Below are 22,009 nucleotides of genomic sequence, written 5' to 3'. Positions count from 1 at the left end.
GGGAGGCTGGTTCAGCTGAGAACTGTTACTTTGTACCTCATGCTTTGCCCTTCATTGGTAACAATGATCTTGTACCATCCTGAGTCTCCTATTCAGGACAGTGGACTATAATGAACCATTTCTACAGTAAAGTTTCCTTATTCAAACAATGGACTCTTCTTTGCTTGTAAAGGAGAACCTGTAAGAAGGACATTATCTAGCCACAGTCTGACACACACTAGGTATTGATTTTGCTGTGGCATCTGAATGTGGTTTACACATTAGTACAGGAAGATTCATTCATTCATTCATTTTGTAGTCTGCTCTCCTACAAGCAGGCTCCAAGCAGATAATGCAGTTTAGCAGGGGGGATCAGTAAGCAGGGGGTTTACCCTTCTTCTCTCTGGCTATTCTTTCCTGTAAAGCCCCCTCCCTAATTTCTGCCAGTTTCCCCTAAGCCAGCTCCAAGCACAGAAAAGAGGTTGCCTCTGTGCTTTGCTGGCCCCTTTTGATCAGAGTTTATTTATTGAAAATAATATATACCTCCACTTCCCTACAAAACTTTAACCATTGTAGTTTACAACATATTGTAACACCTAATTAAAAATCCTCGAAACCCCCAACCTTAAAACCGACCCAAAGATTTGGCTTGAAAGAGGAGCCACCCTACAAAAAATACTTCCAAATAAAAAGAGGAAACGTTAAAAACTAAACACCATGAGGATATAACTAAAACAGGCAAGGAAGCTGAACACCAACTGTAAGTGATCTAAACACACTTGCGAGAATAAAGATGTCTTTGAGTGGTTGTTAAAGGAGTGTAAAATTGGCACCTGGTGAGCCTTTATGGGAGGGCATTCCAAAACACAGGTGCTACCACTGAAAAGGCCTTGTCTCAGAAACATGCCCACTTAGCTTCAGTATGTGAAGACACAGAGAGCATTGCCCCGATGATACTCAATGGGTAGGTAGTGATACATATGGGAGAAGGTGGTCCTTTTTGTGTCCGGTCCCAGGCTGTACAGGGCTTTGTAGATCAGCAGCAGCACTTTGAATTTGGGGGGAAGCAAACTGGCAGCCAACGCAAAGCCTCAAAGCCATGACACGCATTCTCTAAAAGTTAGATCTTCAAGCAGTCTAGCTGCTGCTTTCTGGACCAGTTGGGGCTTTTGAATGGTTCTCATGCACAGCCCCAAGTAGAGCACACTGCAGTAGTCCAACCTGGATCTGATTAGAGGATGGGTAACTGTTGCTCTATCTAGCCTCTCAAGGTACGGCCACAGCTGGCAAACCAACTAAAGCTGGTTGAAAGGTGCTGCTCTACTCTTAAAGGAGGCTGGCTGTTACTCTAGAGGAGGCCTGTGGAGGAGAAAGGAAGGAAGGTGAGGGTGGCAATAGGATTGCTTGCAATGGTGTCTTGTCTAGGCCTGCTCACGATTTCGTACTCTCTCTGATCAGGGCTTTTTTGGGGGGAAAAGAGGTGGTGGAACTCAGTGGTTGACTGCACAATGGCATCACTTTGGGTCAGCTGGAATAAGGGGGGAGTTTTTTAAAGTTTAAATTGCCCTCGGCAAAAAAGGTCACATGATCGGTGCCCCCCCTCCCCAGATCTCCAAACAGAGGGGAGTTTAGATTGCCCTCCGCGCTGCTCTGACCATTATGCATCTCTCTCAGGTTGTATCAGGCCCCATGCATAAAAAGGGCATAGTTTAGATTTAATTTCCTGCACTGAATCTTTGGGGAAGTTCTGGTTTGGGGGCCTGAGGTTCAGCCTCTGCCAGGGTCTGACCTCTCCCTCTTCAAGGCAGAAGTGAATGTGACACTCTAAATAAGTTTGCCATTAGAGTTAAATAAGAACCTCCAATTGGTACAGAATGCCACAGCCCATTTCTTATAGGGCGCTAGGCAGAGCATTATATTACACTCATTCTGCATTGGTTACTGATTAGTTAGTGGGGGGAAGTATTGACAAGTCACAGCTGACTTATGGCAACCCCTGCTGGGGTTTTCAATGCATGAGACTAAAAGTGGTTTGCCATTGCCTGCCTCTGCAACCCTCGTCTTCGTTGGAGGTCTCCCATCCAATTACTAACCAAGGCTGACTTTGCTTCCAAGATTTCACAAAATGGGGCTTGCCTGGGCTATCCAGATCAGGCCTCTGATCAGTTAGCAGCAGGGGTCATTTCGTAGAAAAAGAGCTGGAGGAACTTATTAGCATACCTCATTAGCATATGCCACGCCTCTTGCCATCGCCGGAAATGTGTCATTAATATAACTGATTTGTATATGCCACACATCCCTGACATCACCTATTCTGGCTGTTTTAGACCCAATCCTGGCCATTCAGGGCCGAAATTAGGCCCAAAATGGCAAAAGGGGCTGAAAATGGCTGAAAAGGAGCCCAAAATGGTCAGGATCGGGTTGCTGCTGAGTGGGAGTGCCCCAATCCAGGCTGTAACGGGCCCAAAATGGCCGAGAATCAGGTGGGTGGGGCCACCTGACATGTGACCTCTTTGGGGAACTGCCAGAACTGCGTTCCTGTGCGTTCCTCCTCAAAATGAGCCCGGGTTACCAGGTACAATTCATGGTTCCAGTTATTGACTGCAAAGCCCTTGGTGTTCTTGGAACCACATGTTTGCAGGACCGGCTCTCCTGCTATTCTGAGAATGCCACCCTGCACATAGGTGAAGTTGGCAATGGCCCATAGATGTGCATTTTCTGTTTATGGGTCCCATTTGTGGAACGGGGTGTCTGAAGAGGTCAGAAAGGCCTCTCGCTTCTATCATTTCACAGAATGTGCAAACAAGAAGTGTTCCGGGGGACTTTTTTTTAAAAAAAAGGGAGCAGAACTGTAATGCAACAGAATAGCTCAGGGGTTGTTTTTTATAAAGGAAAAGGGTGATAGTCTATGGCAATGTTTATTGTATGTATCACCTTGCTTCCAATGCATTGACTTCTGTCTTTGTTATCCTCTTTCTCCATTGTGACATGCCATGCCTTAAGGAGTTATTGCTTGTTAGTTTGCATCGTTTTTCCGTTCTGCACTCCATCCTATTGCATCTTATTGGGTATCTTGAATTGGTTTCTGTATGTTGTAATCCACCTTGAGTCTTAGCGCAAACAGCAGGCTATAAATGAAGGAAGTAAATCCATAAGTATTCTGTATGGAGGAGATTTGCATCTCCATCTGCAACTCTGTATCAAACCGCACCCCCGTACTGTGTACCTACTCTTGAATAATAATAAATAATAATAAACAGGGCTTCTTTTCAGCTGGAACACGGTGGAACGGAGTTCCGGAACCTCTTGAAAATGGTCACATGGCTGGTGGCCCCGCCCCCTGATCTCCAGACAGAGGGGAGTTTAGATTGACCTCCACACCACTGGAGCGGCACGGAGGGCAATCTACACTCCCCTCTGTCTGGAGATCAGGGGGCGGGGCCACCAGCCATGTGACCATTTTCGCCAAGGGTGATTTAAACTTTTAAAAACTCCCCCCTTGTACCAGCTGACCCAAAGTGACATCATTGGCCCTGGAAGCATGTATGCACTTTGCGTGTGCACATGTGATACCGGGGGCACCACCTCCTGCCAAGAGTTGCCCCTTGTGCTGGCAACCCACTGAGTTCCACCACCTCTTTTCCCAGAAAAAAAGCCCTAATAATGACATTCCGTTTCTATACCGTCCCTCAGGACAACTGGATGCCCACTCAGAGTGGTTTACAAAGTGTCATTATTATGTATTGTCGAAGGCTTTCACGGCCGGAGAACGATGGTTGTTGTGGGTTTTCCGGGCTGTATTGCAATGCAGCCCGGAAAACCCACAACAACCATTGTCATTATTATCTTCACGGCAATCACCCTGTGGTGTGGGTGGGGCTGAGAGAGCTCTGAAAGAGCTGCGGTTGACCCAAGGTCACCCAGCTGGCTTCAAGCGGAGAAGTGGGGAATCAAACCTGATTCTCCATATTAGAGTCCTTCCTTTCTTAACCAATACACCAAACTAGCTCTGAAGGGGGTGGGAGAAGTGCAACCTCATCTTAATCAGGTTCAGCAACCTCCGTCAGCATTATTATCAACCAATGATACCTCCATCTTATATGGACTGCGCTTCAACTTCTGACTCCTCAGCCTATCCGTTACTGCTTCTAAGCACCAACTGAGGGCATCCACGGTCCCACCTAACTGAAGCCTGTGCCTCTTTTGAAGAGTGTGGACTCAGGTTCACAGCCCCAACTTCCAATGCAAAGTGTTTGACATGTATTTATTGAATTCATTCCTTGATAGCCTGCCGTTGTCACTGAGATTCGAGAAAGATCACACAAGCAAAAACCATGCAATAGCCGCCTAGAAAATGAGCGGGACCACATGGTGCAAGCTGATCTTCTCTGCTGAAATTGTACCATATCTGCAGGGCTTTTTTTCAGGGGGAACGTGGGGGAACGGAGTTTCGGAACCTCTTGAAAATGGTCACATGGCTGGTGGCCCCGCCCCGATCTCCAGACAGAGGGGAGTTGAGATTGCCCTATGCGCCGCTCCAGCGGCGCGTAGGGCAATCTCAACTCCCCTCTGTCTGGAGATCAGGGGGCGGGGCCACCAGCCATGTGACCATTTTCTCCAAGGCCAACCCACTGAGTTCCACCACCTCTTTTCCCAGAAAAAAAGCCCTGCATATCTGTCTGACTTTGATTATCGAGTAAAACTTTGTGAACTGCTGCCATTTTGTTTGGTTGTCGGGCAAACGCTAGGTGAATGGCTCTGAGCTTCTTGGGCCAGGAACAGGGCAGAAAAGCTACTCTTCCAAAGGAATCGGGCATGCTAAAATTCCTCACTGGGGTGATGTCACTTGCTGAAGTCTAGAAAATGTTATGGCTTCAGTGAAGAGGCACGGCGGTCATTCAGAAATTCAGTGAGGTACAGCAGTCAGAGAATTCTCCTTGGCTCCAAGTTCTCCAAGGTGGTTGATGGTCACCTCAAGGACAAGGAGCTTGACCAAATAATAAGATATATTTATTTTGGTGAAATCCCCCAAAGTGAAAACAGTAGAGGCAATAACTGAAACCAAAAATGAGATGGAATGTTAAAGTATAACAATTATTTGGTAATACAAAGGAACCCAGGACACAGGTTTATTTAAAATAATCATGGGAGAAAAATCACAAAATTTCCATGCAGAACTTTGACAATGAATTTCACAGGTTCATGAGACCTGAAAAACATCCCAAGCATGAACACCGTGAAGTTTGTGCTTGCCCTAGATCCAGGGCCGGATCTAGAGGGGGGGCAGGGGGTAGTCTGCCCCCAGCGCCGCCAGGGAGGGGGTACCGGAAGCAGCTCCCAGAGCGTGCAGGCGGCAGCATGGGCAGCCGCGCTGCCTTTTGCTTGCCCCGTGGGACAGGGGGCGGCTGGCTTGCCACGCACCCCCTGTCCTGCAGGGCAGGAAAAGGGTAGCATGGCCGCCCACGCCATTCACTTGCCCTGCAGGAGAGGGGGCAGCCGGCCGCCCCCTGTCCCGCGGGGCAGGTGCATGGCGCGGGCAGCCTCACAGGCTCCCGTGCTGCCTTTTGCTTGCCCCACGGGACAGGGGGCGGCTGGCTTGCAGCGCACCCCCTGTCCTGCAGGGCAGGCAAATGGCAGTGCGGCCGCCCACGCCACTCGCTTGCCCCGCAGGAGAGGGGGCAGCCGGCCGCCCCCTGTCCCGCGGGGCAGGCACATGGCGCGGGCAGCCTCTCAGCCCCCCGCACTGCCTTTTGCTTGCTCCGCAGGACAGAGGGCGCACGGCAAGCCGGTCGCCCCCTGTCCCACGGGGCAGGTGAAAGACAGCGTGGGGGGCTGCAAAGCCGACCGCGCCATTTGCTTCTGAAGCGAATGGCGCAGGCAGCTTCTCAGCCCCCCACGCTGCCTCCGGCGCGCAGCGTGATGACGTCATCAAAATGATGTCATCACGCCGCGTTGCCCCGGGCACCAGGAGCACTAGATCCGGCCCTGCTTAGATCTGATGTTTCAATGGATCTGATAGCATCCCAGACAATGTTGTAGTGAGTTTTAAAAAAAAAAACTTCTCAAAACCACAGTTTCCGTAGGCAACTTGTTTTCATTGCCCAACGATTCTTGCAATTAGGACATTTTTCCTGATCTTCAGCTTGAATCTTCCCTCCTGCAGCCTGAACCCAATTTCCTCTTGCTTTTCTCCAGCGGCAAAGCATGAAGAATTGTTCCGTACCTTCTTCTGAAGGCAGCTAACCTGTCTCCTCTTAGCATTTTCTCCAGGATAAATGTGACCAGTTCTTCGGCCTTTCCCTGTGTGTTGCACGGCTTCTAATGTGCGTTTCTTACCTCCAAACATTCTCCGGCTTGTCAACATCCTTCCTAAAATGTGGCAACCGGAGCTAAACGTTGGTTGCACAATTCGGCAGTTTTCCTCAGAAGATTCCACATTGCTGTACAACAAATGACTAAGTACATTTCGTAACGTCTGGGAGTGTCCCTATCACATGAGAGTTCAGAACCGATGTTTACTCCAGAGGGTCCCAAAGATTAACATCTGTTTACCTCAGAAGACCCCTGAAGACTCTTGGCGCCTCCTTTCCAGAGACGTAGGCTCCCTAAAAATCACCAGGTACTCCAGCCAAGGGCAGACAATTACCTTTAGCAAACAAGTGCCCAATAGACAGACACCAAAAAGGGAGCAAGTCAAAGTAAGTTATATGGACGCTAGTTAGACAGCAATAATTGGGTGGGACAACCTTCAGCAACAGATTGTTCAGGAAAAGCAACAGGTAAAGTAAGTTTGTTTGTAGCCAAAGGCCATTACAATCCATATAAATAAAACACATACAACACTCTAGCATGTAAACATATGTACAAATATTAAAAGATAAAAATGATCTAGGCAGAAAATCCATTAAAACCATCGCTGTCTCTGGAAACAACTCTAGCTCGGATTTTCTTGGCTGCTAAGGCGAACAGAGAGACTCCATAAGAAACAAATGCAGCAGACAGGAGAAAAAACAATTTCTCAGAGTCTGAAGAGGAGTTTAAACTGATTAAAAACTCTTCTAGGAATTTATTCCTTGGCTCTGCATAAAGTGGGCAGGATAGTAGGTAATGTGGTAAATCCTCCACAACGTGAGCACCACAAATACAGTAGCGGAGGGCTTGAGGTGTTTCGGCATTGCGCCCAGCTAGCAGTGCTGTGGGCATTGTTTGGAACCGAACTGAGGTAAAGGCTGTTCTGAGGTGGTGAGGGAGGATGTTGACCAGATAGGGCGCTCTAACATGGGCCGATTCCAGATGGGCACTAATAAAGCGAGTGCTTTCGCTTTTTCGCCGTTCGAACCCGTTCACACCCGTCATATCCCGTCCCATCTTACCTGCGCTTCATGGCGCCTTGTTGCGTGATATAGGCTGCCGGTGTGAACATCCGAGTACGGGTTTGCACTGTTCTCGACGCCCCGTCACCACTCAGAGGCCTGCCCCTTTCCCCCCCGACGGCCGATGGCGAGGCCATTTTTTTTTTAAAAACCGGGCGCAATTTGCGCAAGAACGGGAATGCGTTGGTCGATGTGCGAAAATGCGCACTTCGACAAGGAACGGCAAGGAATTTCCATTCTTGCGTTTCTCCGTGGGGCTGGAAATTTTTTGTTTCCCAGAAAACATTTATCGATGTTGCGAAACATCTCAAAAGGCGCACTTGCGCTTCTTCGCCTCTGCCATTATGGCCCACACGCGTTTTTAGTGCTGCCGCCATTTTGTTCCTCTCAAAGAATCCCGCCATGCCACGTATTGTCGACCTTTGACCTGAACTCCCTTGCGCGCTGATTTGAGGAGCTTTGAGGGGCCCCATCCTAGGGACGAGAGAATTCCCAACTCGCAAGCACAGCAGCCAACGCCGGTGTTTGTTGCATACGTGGGTATTTGGAGCAGCATGGCCAGCGGGGGGGCAGTTGCTGGGAAGCGGGGAGTATCCTGGCGACACAGAGAGATTATGGATCTCCTACACTTCTGGGGTGAGGAGAAGATCCAGGAAGCTCTGAGAAACACCCACCGGAACTTGGACTACTTCAAGAAAATCTCGAGGCAGATGGCTGAGCGGGGCCACAAGCGGTCGGCTACAGAGTGCCGCTCGAAGACCAAAAACATGCGCCTGGAGTACAAGAAGGTGATGGCACACAACGGTCGATCTGGGAACGCGCCTACAACCTGCCCCTACTTCAGGGAGCTCGACAGCATTCTGAGGGGGGATGTGAGTGTTAACCCAAAGCGGCTTGCAAGAAGTATTGTGCTGGAGGTGGAGGGCAGGACGAGGCCAGACCCGCTGGACCTTCTGGAGGGCTCTGAGGAGCTTTTCAGCCATGACCTGGTCACCATCAATGCGGACCATCTTAGGACGTCGACCCCTTTCCCAAGCGGTAGGTGGGGGCGGGGTGGAGTCAGGGATTCCGGTGTTGGGGGGCCATTCGGGCTTGGGGACAGGAGATCCGTTCTGACGATGCTGGCCTCTTTCCATTAACAGGGCACATTGGCTTCGAGGAAGAAGACCTCCTGGAGCACGGGGATGATCCTGACGCGACCTTAAGTGGACTGGCAGGAACAGGTGAGGGGCCGGGTGGGGGCTACCCAAGCGGGCCTGGGCAGAGGGTGGTGTGGGCTCAGGGACACAGGCACTCTGTAGGGCGGGCCAGACTCTCCCCTCCCCAGGCCATGCCGTGATTCTCTGGTGCTGCATGGCTCTCTTCCTGGCAGCCATGACTGAACCCCCCCCCCCGCCCTGGGCACAGGCCAGGCCCCCCCCCTGGCCAAACCGTGATTCTCGGGCCCACTGCCCCTGAGAGAATCCCCTGCAAGCGCTGCCCAGGCTGGCCTGGGCAGAGGGTGGTGTGGGCTCAGGGACACAGGCACTCTGTGGGGCGGGCCAGACTCTCCCCTCCCCAGGCCATGCCGTGATTCTCTGGTGCTGCATGGCTCTCTTCCTGGCAGCCATGACTGAACCCCCCCCCCCCTGGGCACACGCCAGCCCCCCCCGGCCAAACCGTGATTCTCGGGCCCACTGCCCCTGAGAGAATCCCCTGCAAGCGCTGCCCAGGCTGGCCTGGGCAGAGGGTGGTGTGGGCTCAGGGACACAGGCACTCTGTAGGGCGGGCCAGACTCTCCCCTCCCCAGGCCATGCCGTGATTCTCTGGTTCTGCATGGCTCTCTTCCTGGCAGCCATGACTGAACCCCCCCCCTTCCCTGGGCACAGGCCAGGCCCCCCCCCCGGCCAAACCGTGATTCTCGGGCCCACTGCCCCTGAGAGAATCCCCTGCAAGCGCTGCCCAGGCTGGCCTGGGCAGAGGGTGGTGTGGGCTCAGGGACACAGGCACTCTGTGGGGCGGGCCAGACACTCCCCTCCCCAGGCCATGCCGTGATTCTCTGGTGCTGCATGGCTCTCTTCCTGGCAGCCATGACTGAACCCCCCCCTTCCCTGGGCACAGGCCAGGCCCCCCCCCGGCCAAACCGTGATTCTCGGGCCCACTGCCCCTGAGAGAATCCCCTGCAAGCGCTGCCCTGGCTGGCCTGGGCAGAGGGTGGTGTGGGCTCAGGGACACAGGCACTCTGTGGGGCGGGCCAGACTCTCCCCTCCCCAGGCCATGCCGTGATTCTCTGGTGCTGCATGGCTCTCTTCCTGGCAGCCATGACTGAACCCCCCCCCCCCGCCCTGGGCACAGGCCAGGCCCCCCCCCCGGCCAAACCGTGATTCTCGGGCCCACTGCCCCTGAGAGAATCCCCTGCAAGCGCTGCCCAGGCTGGCCTGGGCAGAGGGTGGTGTGGGCTCACGGACACAGGCACTCTGTAGGGCGGGCCAGACTCTCCCCTCCCCAGGCCATGCCGTGATTCTCTGGTGCTGCATGGCTCTCTTCCTGGCAGCCATGACTGAACCCCCCCCCCCGCCCTGGGCACAGGCCAGGCCCCCCCCCGGCCAAACCGTGATTCTCGGGCCCACTGCCCCTGAGAGAATCCCCTGCAAGCGCTGCCCAGGCTGGCCTGGGCAGAGGGTGGTGTGGGCTCAGGGACACAGGCACTCTGTGGGGCGGGCCAGACTCTCCCCTCCCCAGGCCATGCCGTGATTCTCTGGTTCTGCATGGCTCTCTTCCTGGCAGCCATGACTGAACCCCCCCCTTCCCTGGGCACAGGCCAGGCCCCCCCCCCCTGGCCAAACCGTGATTCTCGGGCCCACTGCCCCTGAGAGAATCCCCTGCAAGCGCTGCCCAGGCTGGCCTGGGCAGAGGGTGGTGTGGGCTCAGGTACACAGGCACTCTGTAGGGCAGGCCAGACTCTCCCCTCCCCAGGCCATGCCGTGATTCTCTGGTGCTGCATGGCTCTCTTCCTGGCAGCCATGACTGAACCCCCCCCCCCGCCCTGGGCACAGGCCAGGCCCCCCCCGGCCAAACCGTTTTTCTCGGGCCCACTGCCCCTGAGAGAATCCCCTGCAAGCGCTGCCCAGGCTGGCCTGGGCAGAGGGTGGTGTGGGCTCAGGGACACAGGCACTCTGTGGGGCGGGCCAGACTCTCCCCTCCCCAGGCCATGCCATGATTCTCTGGTGCTGCATGGCTCTCTTCCTGGCAGCCATGACTGACCCCCCCCCCACCCTGGGCACAGGCCAGGCCACCCCCCGGCCAAACCGTGATTCTCGGGCCCACTGCCCCTGAGAGAATCCCCTGCAAGCGCTGCCCTGGCTGGCCTGGGCAGAGGGTGGTGTGGGCTCAGGGACACAGGCACTCTGTAGGGCGGGCCAGACTCTCCCCTCCCCAGGCCATGCCGTGATTCTCTGGTTCTGCATGGCTCTCTTCCTGGCAGCCATGACTGAACCCCCCCCCCTTCCCTGGGCACAGGCCAGGCCCCCCCCCCGGCCAAACCGTGATTCTCGGGCCCACTGCCCCTGAGAGAATCCCCTGCAAGCGCTGCCCAGGCTGGCCTGGGCAGAGGGTGGTGTGGGCTCAGGTACACAGGCACTCTGTAGGGCGGGCCAGACTCTCCCCTCCCCAGGCCATGCCGTGATTCTCTGGTACTGCATGGCTCTCTTCCTGGCAGCCATGACTGAACCCCCCCCCCTTCCCTGGGCACAGGCCAGGCCCCCCCCCCGGCCAAACCGTGATTCTCGGGCCCACTGCCCCTGAGAGAATCCCCTGCAAGCGCTGCCCAGGCTGGCCTGGGCAGAGGGTGGTGTGGGCTCAGGGACACAGGCACTCTGTAGGGCGGGCACTCTGTGGGGCAGCCATTGTAGTATTTCCCTAGTCCGCTGATAATGTTGCCTTCTGCGCAGATGAGACCGAGGCGGGCACTGCCAGCGGTGCGGAGGACACTTCTGGAAAGGAGAACAGCCCACCCTCCCCGAGCAGCGGCTCACCAGGTACCCCAGTGACCCCCATTGTGAGGCCGGGCCTTGGAGGCATCAGTCCCTACGGCTGGCCGACCAAGGTCTGTGCCTCCCCCCCCAGACTGGGAAATGGGGAGGCCTCGACTTGATTGGTGCCTTGATCTTGCTGCTGTTCTCTCCCCTTCAGGAGGCCTTCCCGCTGCCGCTGCCCAGCTGTCCCCTGGCACACGTCTTTCAGCAATCAGGCACCGTAAGCGGAGGACCCAGGGAAGCACCGAGGTGGCCGAGAAAATGATGAGCCAGGCAGCCGATCTGCACCGCGAGGAGATTGCCGAGCGGAGGAGGGAGCAGTCCGAGGCTCAGATGTGGCGGGCTGAGTTCATGGAGGCCACTCGTCAGGAGCAGGCAATGTTCCAGAGCGCTTGGAACCAGAACCTGGAAGTGATGCGTGCAGCCGTCAGCACGCTGCAAACACTTGGAGAGGCCATGCTCCGGCGACAGGAACCGGTGGCGCCCGCTCCAGAAAGGCCACCCCTTGTACCGGTAGTGACCAACACCCAGCCTGCAACGCCAGCTCAGGGAGAATTAGATGAGGGAACAATCAGCCAGCCTCCTGCCCCTCCTCCTCAGCCGAGGCAAGGTGTGCCAAGACGCTCCTGTGTTGGCAGGTCCAGGGATCGCCTCACCTTGTAGGCGCCCTTCTCAAAAGCATGAATTCCCACTCCCGGCTCCCACCAATGCACCAAAACAGGGACAATGAGGCGTTCAACAAACCCAAAAACTTTACTTTTCAACAAATAAGTGCTGCAACAGGCATCGAATGGAAACACCCCCCCCCCCCGTCATCTCACTGCTCCCTTGCAGTCGACTGCTGTGCGGACAACTGCTGCTCCAGTGCCCGAACACGCCTCTCAAGCGCCCTGTGCTTCCTTCCCTGGTAGAGGAGCAGGCGCTCCACGGTGTCAAGTCTGCTCTGCACATTGTTCACTGGAAAAAAACCAAGCAGATGATGAACACCTCGGCCTCACCACACTCCCGCCCGAACCCGAAGCCCGACTCACTCACGGGTGTTCATGATTCGGCCCTCCAGTGCCTCAATGGCGTTCAGGACGTTGTCCGTCCCCTGTAGGTTGCTCGCTGGTGGCCCTGACATACCGCTGGTAGAGGGGCCTTCATGGGGCGCGCTTGTTGGTGGAGCCTCGCCAACGCTAGACACTGTGAACAAATTGGGGCTGGTCATAAGTGTGCAGTCAAAGCATGGGATGACCTGTCGGTTGAGAATTCATGCAATTTTGATCTGGTTAGAGTTATGCTGTTTGGTTTGAAGTCACGTTTGGTTAACAGTTATGAGGTTCAAGTTATGAGGTTTGGCGGTGCCCAGGTGGCCCCCGCCTGTGGCCTGTGACTCTGGAAGTTGTCCTTCAAATGTTGGGTGTTCAACCAATAAAGTTATATTGATCGGTGAGACACATACTGCCTGTTCATTGAGTGGCGGATGCATGTCAGGCCTGCACCTACCTTGGGGCTGCTCGGCCGGTGGCTCTGGTGGTGCCTCCACCACAGGTCGGCGCAGCCGGCTCTGTTGTGGCCCACGCCTGCCGCCAGGGTCTTCCCCCAGAGCTGCCTCCCGAATGGCCAGGTCTCTCCCCATCCCAGCATCTGCAATACAGTAGGATACAACACACCGCAGGAGTTAATCTTTCCAATGTTGGCAGTCCAGCCGACACCGCTCGCTGTGCAGGTGTGCCCACTCATGCCAGCGCATGGAGTGGCGCATGTCCTGCGCTCCCCGGGGGTTTCCAGAAGCGGCCTCCAGTGGCTGCTGTTGTGCCCACGCCAGCACCTACCTTGGGGCTGCTTGGCCGGTGGCTCTGGTGGTGCCTCCAATCCCTCGGGCACACCCTCCTCTTGCTCCTCGACAGCAGGTGGGGGAAGTTCCTCCGGCACAGGCCTCGCTTCCTCTACCTCCTCCTCCTCCTCCTCCTCGCGCACCTGTGGCCTTGCGCGCTCTATCCCCCTCTGGACTGCTGCAAGTGCAATGGGCGGCGAGGTGGTTACTCTTGCCAGCCATCTCTGTGGGTGTGGGAGATCAGAGGGGTGCGTGTGTGCCCACCAATATATTGCCCACAGACTGTGCACAATTGCCCTTGGAACGAGAGGTCCATCACGTCTCACACGGTGGGATCAGCTTTGGCCGTGGTGGAGGGTCGGGGCACAGGTTGGAGATGGAGTTGTCAACCCTATGCAGGCCAGCGTGTATGTTTTTCCTTGTAAGGCTAATGGATGGCTTCTGGGGCCTTTAACTTATGAGTGCTTTGGTGCAACATTCACACACTATGCACTGAATGGACAATGCAAGAATAGCAATCTCAAGCCACACTGACCCCGCCTATAATGGACCCTTACAAACTTTGGTCCTTGTCGTGGCGGACTAGTAGTGAGGTGTGGACACGGTGAGATATAAATGCGGAGATATGTTCCTGACCACATTTTTTGTTGCATGGGAGTGCTCTTCCACGTTATAGAGTGGATTCAAGCAGCTTCTCTGCTTGCAGAAAAAGGGAGACCGGGTCATTTTTGAACACAAAAATGGGTATCCAGGGGATTCTGCAGCCATGCGGCATGGCCACTGTTGGATGTAAGGGAGATGGGTGAGAGGGGGGGAGGGGGCTGGAACTGGCTGGATTCAACCCAATATTCTTTTCATGGGGATGTGGCCTCGAAGGTCAGGGCAGTTCTCACGCAAGATGCCACCCCTGGCCAGAGAGCCCAGTCTCGCGTGACTTCCCGGGAACAGTGGTAACATGGTGGGCTAAAACCAGCATTTTCAGCAGTCCATGAAATGGCCCCTCGAACAGGGAACAGTTTCGGCCTAGGGGTGGGGTGGGATGACAGGTGTGGCATCACACCTTGAAGTCTGGGTGCAGTGTGCATCCAACATGCCACTTCCAGCCACACCAGCCTGTCTGTTTTCACCCATGGGAAACACTGCCAAAAGGGGGTGGGTGGTGGCACCATCTTATGGAGGCCCGTTGTGAGATAGGCTCGTGCCTTGGTGGAGGTCGGGAGGGGTTGGTGACATCTCACGAGCGCGATGATACGCACAGCCACACAAGCCTCTCCTTTCCCCAGGCCTTGCACGCCTCCACATCTTGCTTACCGGCGTGTCTCCGGTCCTCCCAACTCGGCCGGCCCGCCTGCTCCCAAAGGTGCCGCATCTGCGCAAAGTAGGGCGGCCGCGCAGTCATCCGAGGGATCCCCTGCCAGTGTTCCAGGGCCCCGAAAAAGTCCGCCTTGATCCGCTTGAATTTTGAGCGGCATTGGTCTGCGGATCGAGGGTAACCCCTCGCGCCAAGCTGTCTGGCGACCCTGGAGAAGAGGCTTTTTGTGGGAAGGTGGCTGCTGCACATGATACGAGCCGCCTTGCCACTCTCCAGAAGCAGGTCAAGGAGCGCCTCAACCTCCCGGTCTTTCCAGAAGCGCCCCTTGGTCGCCGCCATTTTTGCTCTGGCTTTTGCGGGGCTGCGTAAATGCGCGGGAACGCTACTGAGCATGCCCGAAATTCAAACTGCTTTTTGCTAGGAGGCCTGCGATTGGACAGTTGAGAGCGGCCATTTTAGGGTTTGCAGAAGGACCGGCTCTCATTTTGCACCTTTTCGCACTGGCGAACATATATTAGCACAGCCAACCCTGCACAATTCGACCACATTCTTTTATCCCAAAACTGCTTTTTGTCCGATAACGCCATACAGCAAACAAAGATATCGTGCAGGCACCGGATTGCCCTCTACGCCACAGGCGGGGGGGGGGTTATTATGCGGAGATCGAATGCCGCCATCTCACGGGGAGCGGAAATGATCCGGCGCCATTTTGTGGCTTATCGAAGTGGCGAAAATCAGGCGGCACACGGCCATCCCTGCATAACCCATACACACTCTTTTAATGTTAACAGTTGGTTGTCTCACATTACCGTTCGACCAACCCACACATCATGCAATCGACACCCTCCATCCTGCGATCAGGGGGGTAGAACACCCTTCGCCAATGCTGAAACTTTATTCAGACATATAGCGGGGTCGAAACGTGCCACTGGCATTGACCACATTTTCGTATCTGCGCAAATGCGTCAGCCCTACAGCCCCACAATATACGACCGCCCATCATTCCTCTGAACTCAAAAGTCGCAGGAGCCGCAAATATTCTCCCGCACGCTTAACAACACCAAACGAGACCGCTTCCCCCCTAGTCTGTGCGAATAATACAATTGCGTGAGATGGATGAAATGCCCCCCCTTTTCCCGCTTCAGAAACGATCCCCGCAACGGGGGCCCCTTCCAACCCCCAGAATGCCGCTGCCCACACACGCTCAGTTTGTCACTGGTAATAACTGCGAGGCCACCATCATTTCATAAATCAAATCTTTATTGTCACCAAAGAGTCTGCATTGCAAAAGATACCGTTGCTGGTCACGCATTCCCGGGGCCCACAAGGAAAACCAGAGCATCACCGCCTGTCCCTTGCATACATGAATGCCGCCATCGCATCACGGACCTCCTTCCCCTCCTCCAACACTCCCCGGTCGTTCTCCCCGAACTCCAGACCACCGCCGGGCATTGTCAAAGGCGTGGGATCCCGCAATGAACCCAGCACGCCATGGCCTTTGGCCTCACACAAATTGTGCAGGATCACGCATGCAGTCACAATTGTCACCACGTTCTCCTCTCTGGCCCTCAGGCGATGCAGGAGACATTGCCAGCGCCCCTTCAGACGTCCGAAACTGCATTCCACCTTATTCCTAGCCCGTGCCAGGCACCGGTCAAAGTACTTCTGCTGTTGCGTGATGGCGAATTTCCCATAAGGCTTCATAAGCCATCGCCGCATTGGATACGCACCGTCAGTGATCATCAGTGGTGGCACAGATACACCGTTCACAGTCAGGGTCGGATTTCCCGGGACAAAAACGCCAGTGTCCATTGCCGCACAGATGGCCGAGTTGCGGAAGACAAAGGCATCATGATTCTTGCCACTCCAGCCCACCTCCGCGTCCACAAAACGTCCGGTGTGGTCGACTGTCCCCTGGAGCAAGATGGAAGAGAAGTTCTTGCGATTTCCATATTGGTCCGGCCTCCCCCGGGGCTGACCGATGCGAATGTGAGTTCCATCTATCGCCCCGACACAGTGGGGGAACCCCAGCGCGGAATACCCGTCCATGATCTGAAACGCAAGGAAAAGAGGAACAGTCTAGACCCCGAGTCGGCCACGCACGACATGACCAAACCACACACACCCAAAAAATAACTGCGGGCGTGGACTGGCCAATCATTGTTGCGATGGCTCGAAATTCTAAATATCGCTACTGCGCAAATGCAGATAAAAATAAAAAAGATTTCATTAGGGAACAGCCTACTTGGCAATGACACTCACCTTTCCGACCTCCTCCCCAAGGCAAACCAGCTTGGAGAGCAGCTCCTTCTCAATGGCGAAGCAGACCTCCAGCACAGCATCCGAAACAGTCGATAACCCCAAACCGAAGTTGTCCCCCGCGACGCGGTAACATGCTCCAGTGGCAAGGCACCATACTGCCACAGCCACCCTCTTCTCCACGGAGACGGGCTCACGCATGTTGGTGCTCTGCCGTTCCAAGGTTGGTCGAAGCACACCCACAAGCTCCATGAAGGTCCCCCTGCTCATTCTGAAGCACTGGATCCAATGTTGGTCGTCCCAAACACGCAACACTATGCCCTCCCACCAGTCCCAGCTGCGGGGATAGACCCAACAGTCCCGCGGTTCTCTAATGTGCGCAAGTGCATACCACCGCTGGTGAAGCCGATATCTTCGCAAAGCGGCCCTTCGAGCGGTTCTGGCCGGGTTGCCACAATGGAAAAGTAGTGTGGCAGCCCTTCTTCTCCGCATAATGTGCCACAGATGCGCTTGGCACAGCGCCGTCGAGCTCTGGAGCAGGAGAATCACCAGCTGAGCCATCATGAGAAAAATTTCTCTCTCGGGCGCCATGTCAGCTTCTACTGCTCACGACGCACTAAGACAATGATAGAGAATCCAGAAGAGAATCGGCAACCAATACTCTTCCTAAGAACTTCGCGGGTCGAGTTGACCGGCCAATCGCCAGCCAGTTGACGTAGCGTGGTCGCAAAGCTGCGCAATTGCGCAGCTGCGCAAAATACGTAACAAAAAAAAATTTAAAAAAAACAAACACGGGCCAACGAGGGCCCCCGACGTCAACTGTGACGGGAAAAAAGCAACCAATGCCCGGCGACTGCAGTTGCCCGTGCGAGCAGCCGGGAGCGGGACTACACGGGACTACACGGAACACGATGGGACCACACGCTGCAACGCGAAACGAAACGGATGGCCGGTAAGCGAATATAATCGCTAAAGAAACGCGATTTCTGCCCATCTGGAATCGGCCCATGGTCCTTCTTGAAAAGTTTAAACCATGGGGAATATTTGGAATGGGGGATCGCCTGCCTATCCATTACGGCGTCACAGTGGAACACCCATTCCCGAATGTTAAGGCCAGCAGCTGGGACACCCTGGGAGTCGTCACAAATGGAGTGACATCGAAGGATGTTATTATAGCTGGCTAGTTGTACAGCCCCATTTTTACGCAACAGAAAAACAAGGAGTTTTGTATCGGACACCAAATTGGTCCTTGGGAATGTCTGGCTCTCTCAGGCCTGGGGGAACCATGGAGGGCTGTATGAATCTCCTGGGTAAACCTTCTTGTTTTTCTCTCTTCCACACCAGCCCTGAAGCAGGGACCTAGGGTTGCCAGCACTGGTTTGGGGAATATCTGGAGATTTAGGGGGTTGAGCCTGGGGAGAGTGGAGTTTGGGGAGGGGTGTATAAAGCCACAGAGTCTACTCTTTGAAGTAGCCATTTTCTCCAGGGGGACAGATCTCTTGTTGTCTGGGGCGCTGTTGCGATTCTGGGAGATCTCCAGGCCCCAGATGAAGGATGGGAACCCTACTGGGAGTCCCTTTCTTCTGCAGACCTCAGGTCCAAATCGGAAGGACCTGACAGCTCCTTCTTGCCCGTTCCCCTAATGGGCACCCCATTCCACTCTGGAGCATGCCATCTCCTCTCAGCTTCCATTCCCTAGTTCCAACTGAATTGCCATTTCCAGACCAATAGAGGTTCCCCACTGACCCAGCAACCAACATACACAAAATCGCCTTCAAGAGGCAGAAATATGTGTGAGTGCGTACGTCCAGTTTGTAACGGATACGTTCACTTTCTAATAAATCTCATTATGCACTTTAAACTACATAAAAATGAAGGCGTTGAACATGTATGCTATGCACATCAACAAACGAACAAACAAAAACTGAACCCCAAATGCCCTGATCTTTAATGCGCTTATTGAGACTGTGTGTTTTCCGGTTTTTCTTTGGACTGTACCGCTATTTGCAGTTTTGCTGCTGTATATGTGAGGGCCAAGCTAGAAGTAATGAATTACACTTGAATGGCAAGTGAACAGACTCACATGTATTCCTCCCTGTTCACTTGTGCTCCACACAATTGCAAGTGAACAGGGAGGAATACATGTGAGTCTGTTCACTTGCCATTCAAGTGTAATTCGTTACTTCTAGCTTGGCTGTGAGACTCCAAATGCATTTAAGAGAGAGTGATTTGTCTGAAGAAGGATATCTGAAGAAGTGAGCTGTGGCTCATGAAAGCTCATATCCTACCACACATTTTTTTAGTCTTGTAGGTGCTACTGGACTCTTCCTCTTTTTTACCGATTTGTCACAGTGTGACAAATGAGATGAGAGAGTTGGTGTTTGCACAAGACTGAAGTTTTCTACTTACTTTCTTTTCGTGATTGTTTTGTGTAGTCTATCTGTATAATTAATCTGCTAGTGTATTTGCAGTACACCTCAATAATATTATGAGTTGTGTGTTATTCACATGTTATTATTGTGTTTGTTTGCATGTGTCACTCAGAGCCAAGCTACAAGTGACGAATGACACTTGCCAGGCAAGTGTCATTTGTCACTTGTAGCTTGGTTCTCAGAGTGCATTTTCTGACAACCATTTCCACTTATCACTCCTGTTCCGGGGTTCCTTTTCCTCCAAGCACTCACCCTCACTGGCATCTGTGCCTGCTGTGCCATGCTGTCTGGCTTTCTTGGTGTGCTCAGCACTTCTCACTACTCTACCGCCTGCCTTCTTGTGTTGCCAGATGTTTCCCTGGGACTGCTGTGCAAGAACAGAGGAATTTCTTCCTATCTACCTGAAATTTGGCAGGGAGAATCTGTTGGGTAAGGGGTACAATCCCAACAGGTGGAAACAAAACACAAGTTACTACCAGAGATCATTTTCCCGTTGACTCCAAGAATGAAAATGAACGGGCATGATAATGAAAACGGGCATGATAACGAAAACAAAGAAAATGAATAGTACTTTAAAAAAGGAAATGAAAGGGGAAAGAGTATTTTTGTACACAGCCTTCATATCTTCTTTTCATGCACTGGTAACTTTAGATGCCTGGAATCTATAACAGGCAGAAAGATCCATGCATTTTACTTATTGATTGAAAATATTTCTCTCCCACCTTTCAGACCCAAGTTGGCTTAAAACATTCGCCAATGCTAACAAGCAATTACATTAAAAAACCACCAATCCACTTCACATCAGTAGTACAAAGTCTAACATCCATCCCAAGCATGAACCAAGGCAGATCTTAACGTCCAGAGCTTTCTTTCAGCGGGAACGTGGTGGAACGGAGTTCCGGAACCTCTTGAAAATGGTCACATGGCTGGTGGCCCCACAATCTAAACTCCCCTCTGTGTGGAGATCGGGGGGTGGGGCCACCGGCCATGTGACCATTTTCGGCAAGGGCGATTTAAACTTTTAAAACCTCCCCCCTTGTTCCAGCTGACCCAAAGTGACGTCATTGGCCCTGGGAGCATGCGTGCACTTTGCAAGTGCACATGTGGTACCAGGGGCACCACCTCCCGCCAAGAGTTGCCCCCTGTGTAGGCAACCCACTGAGTTCCACCACCTCTTTTCCCTGAAAAAAAGCCCAGTTAACGTCCATCAGAAAACTGTCTGCTTACATGGTCTGTGGAACTGGGCCAAAGCGAGAGTCCTTTACTCTCTCTCCTTTCTCTGGTAAAAGCAGTTCCAAGGAACTGGGGCTCCTTCCGAACCCAGGAGGAAGTCCAGGCAGGAAGAGAGCTCTGATAGCAAGAGAGATTGTGAGGACCAGAGGAGGCCTCACAGGTTCCTGTCAGGAGAGGTGGTCCCTCAGTAAGGTTGCCAGCTCTGGGTGGGGAAATTTCTTCAGGTGGGGAAGTGGATCCTGGGGAGGGCAGGGTTTGAGGAGGAAAGGGACCTCAATGGAGAATAATGTCATATAGTCCACCCTCCAAAGTAGCTATTTTTCTCCAGATCTCCAGGCACCACCTGGTAATTGGCAACCCTATCCCTCAAGCCAGCAGGGCCCAAGTTGTACCGGGCTCTGAAGGCTAATATCAGCCCCTTGTATTGGACCCACAGCCCTGACCTGGGTAGCCCAGGTGAACCTGATCTTGTCAGATCTCAGAAGCTAAGCAGAGTCAGGCTTGGTTAATAATAGGCTGAGAGACCCCCAACAAAGACCAGGGCTGCAGAGGCAGGCAATGGCAAACCACTTCTGTTCGTCTCTTGCCATGAAAACCCCACCAGGGGTCACCATAAGTCAGCTATGACTTGAGGGCATCTCCACCACAGCATTTGACCCAGAAGCATAGAGGTGACCAATTAAACTGTTTCAAGATGGGAGTAAGATGCTCCTGTCTTCAGGCTCTCACTAACAGGCAAGCAGCCAAATTCTGTACCCATTGAAGCATCTGAGTTGTTTTCGGGGACAGCCCCATGTAGAGGCATCACAATAATCCAGTCTCAAAATTACAGAAGCATGAATCAATGTGGCCAAGTCAGTGGAGCCCATAGGGGGGAAGATCCAGAGAAGTCAGCCATGTTTGTCTGTAGTCGCAAAATAGTAAAGAGTCCTGGAGCACCTTGAAGACTAAGCAACTTTATTGTAGCATAAGCTAAAGCGCTTGGGGCTCTTTAGCTTGGAGAAACAACAACTGAGGGGTGACATGATAGAGGTTTACAAGATTATGCATGGGATAGAGAAGGTAGAGAAAGAAGTATTTCTCCCCCTTTCTCACAATACAAGAACTCGTGGGCACTCAATGAAATTGCTGAGCGGTCGGGTTAGAACGGATAAAAGGAAGTACTTCTTCACCCAAAGGGTGATTAACACATGGAATTCACTGCCTCAGGAGGTGGTGGCAGCTTCAAGCTCAGACAGGTTCAAGAGGGGATTGGATAAACATATGGAGCAGAGGTCCATCAGTGGCTATTAGCCACAAGATATAGATGGAACTCTCTGTCTAGGGCAGTGATGCTCTGTATTCTTGGTGTTTGGGGGGGGCAATCAGTGGGAGAGCTTCTAGTGTCCCTTCCCCACTGGCAGACCTCCTGAGGACACCTGGTTTTTTGGCGACTGTGTGACACAGAGTGTTGGACTGGATGGGCCATTGGCCCGATCCAACATGGCTTCTCTTATGTTCTTATGTTCTTTCGAGAATCACACTTGCCTCTGACAAAGAGAACGGTGGTTCTCGAAAGCTTATGCTACAATAAAGTTGGTAAGTCTTAA

The sequence above is a fragment of the Eublepharis macularius genome, chromosome 11 (genome assembly GCF_028583425.1).
Source record: "Eublepharis macularius isolate TG4126 chromosome 11, MPM_Emac_v1.0, whole genome shotgun sequence".
NCBI classification, from domain to species: Eukaryota; Metazoa; Chordata; class Lepidosauria; order Squamata; family Eublepharidae; genus Eublepharis; species Eublepharis macularius.
This window is presented reverse-complemented; position numbering follows the sequence as displayed.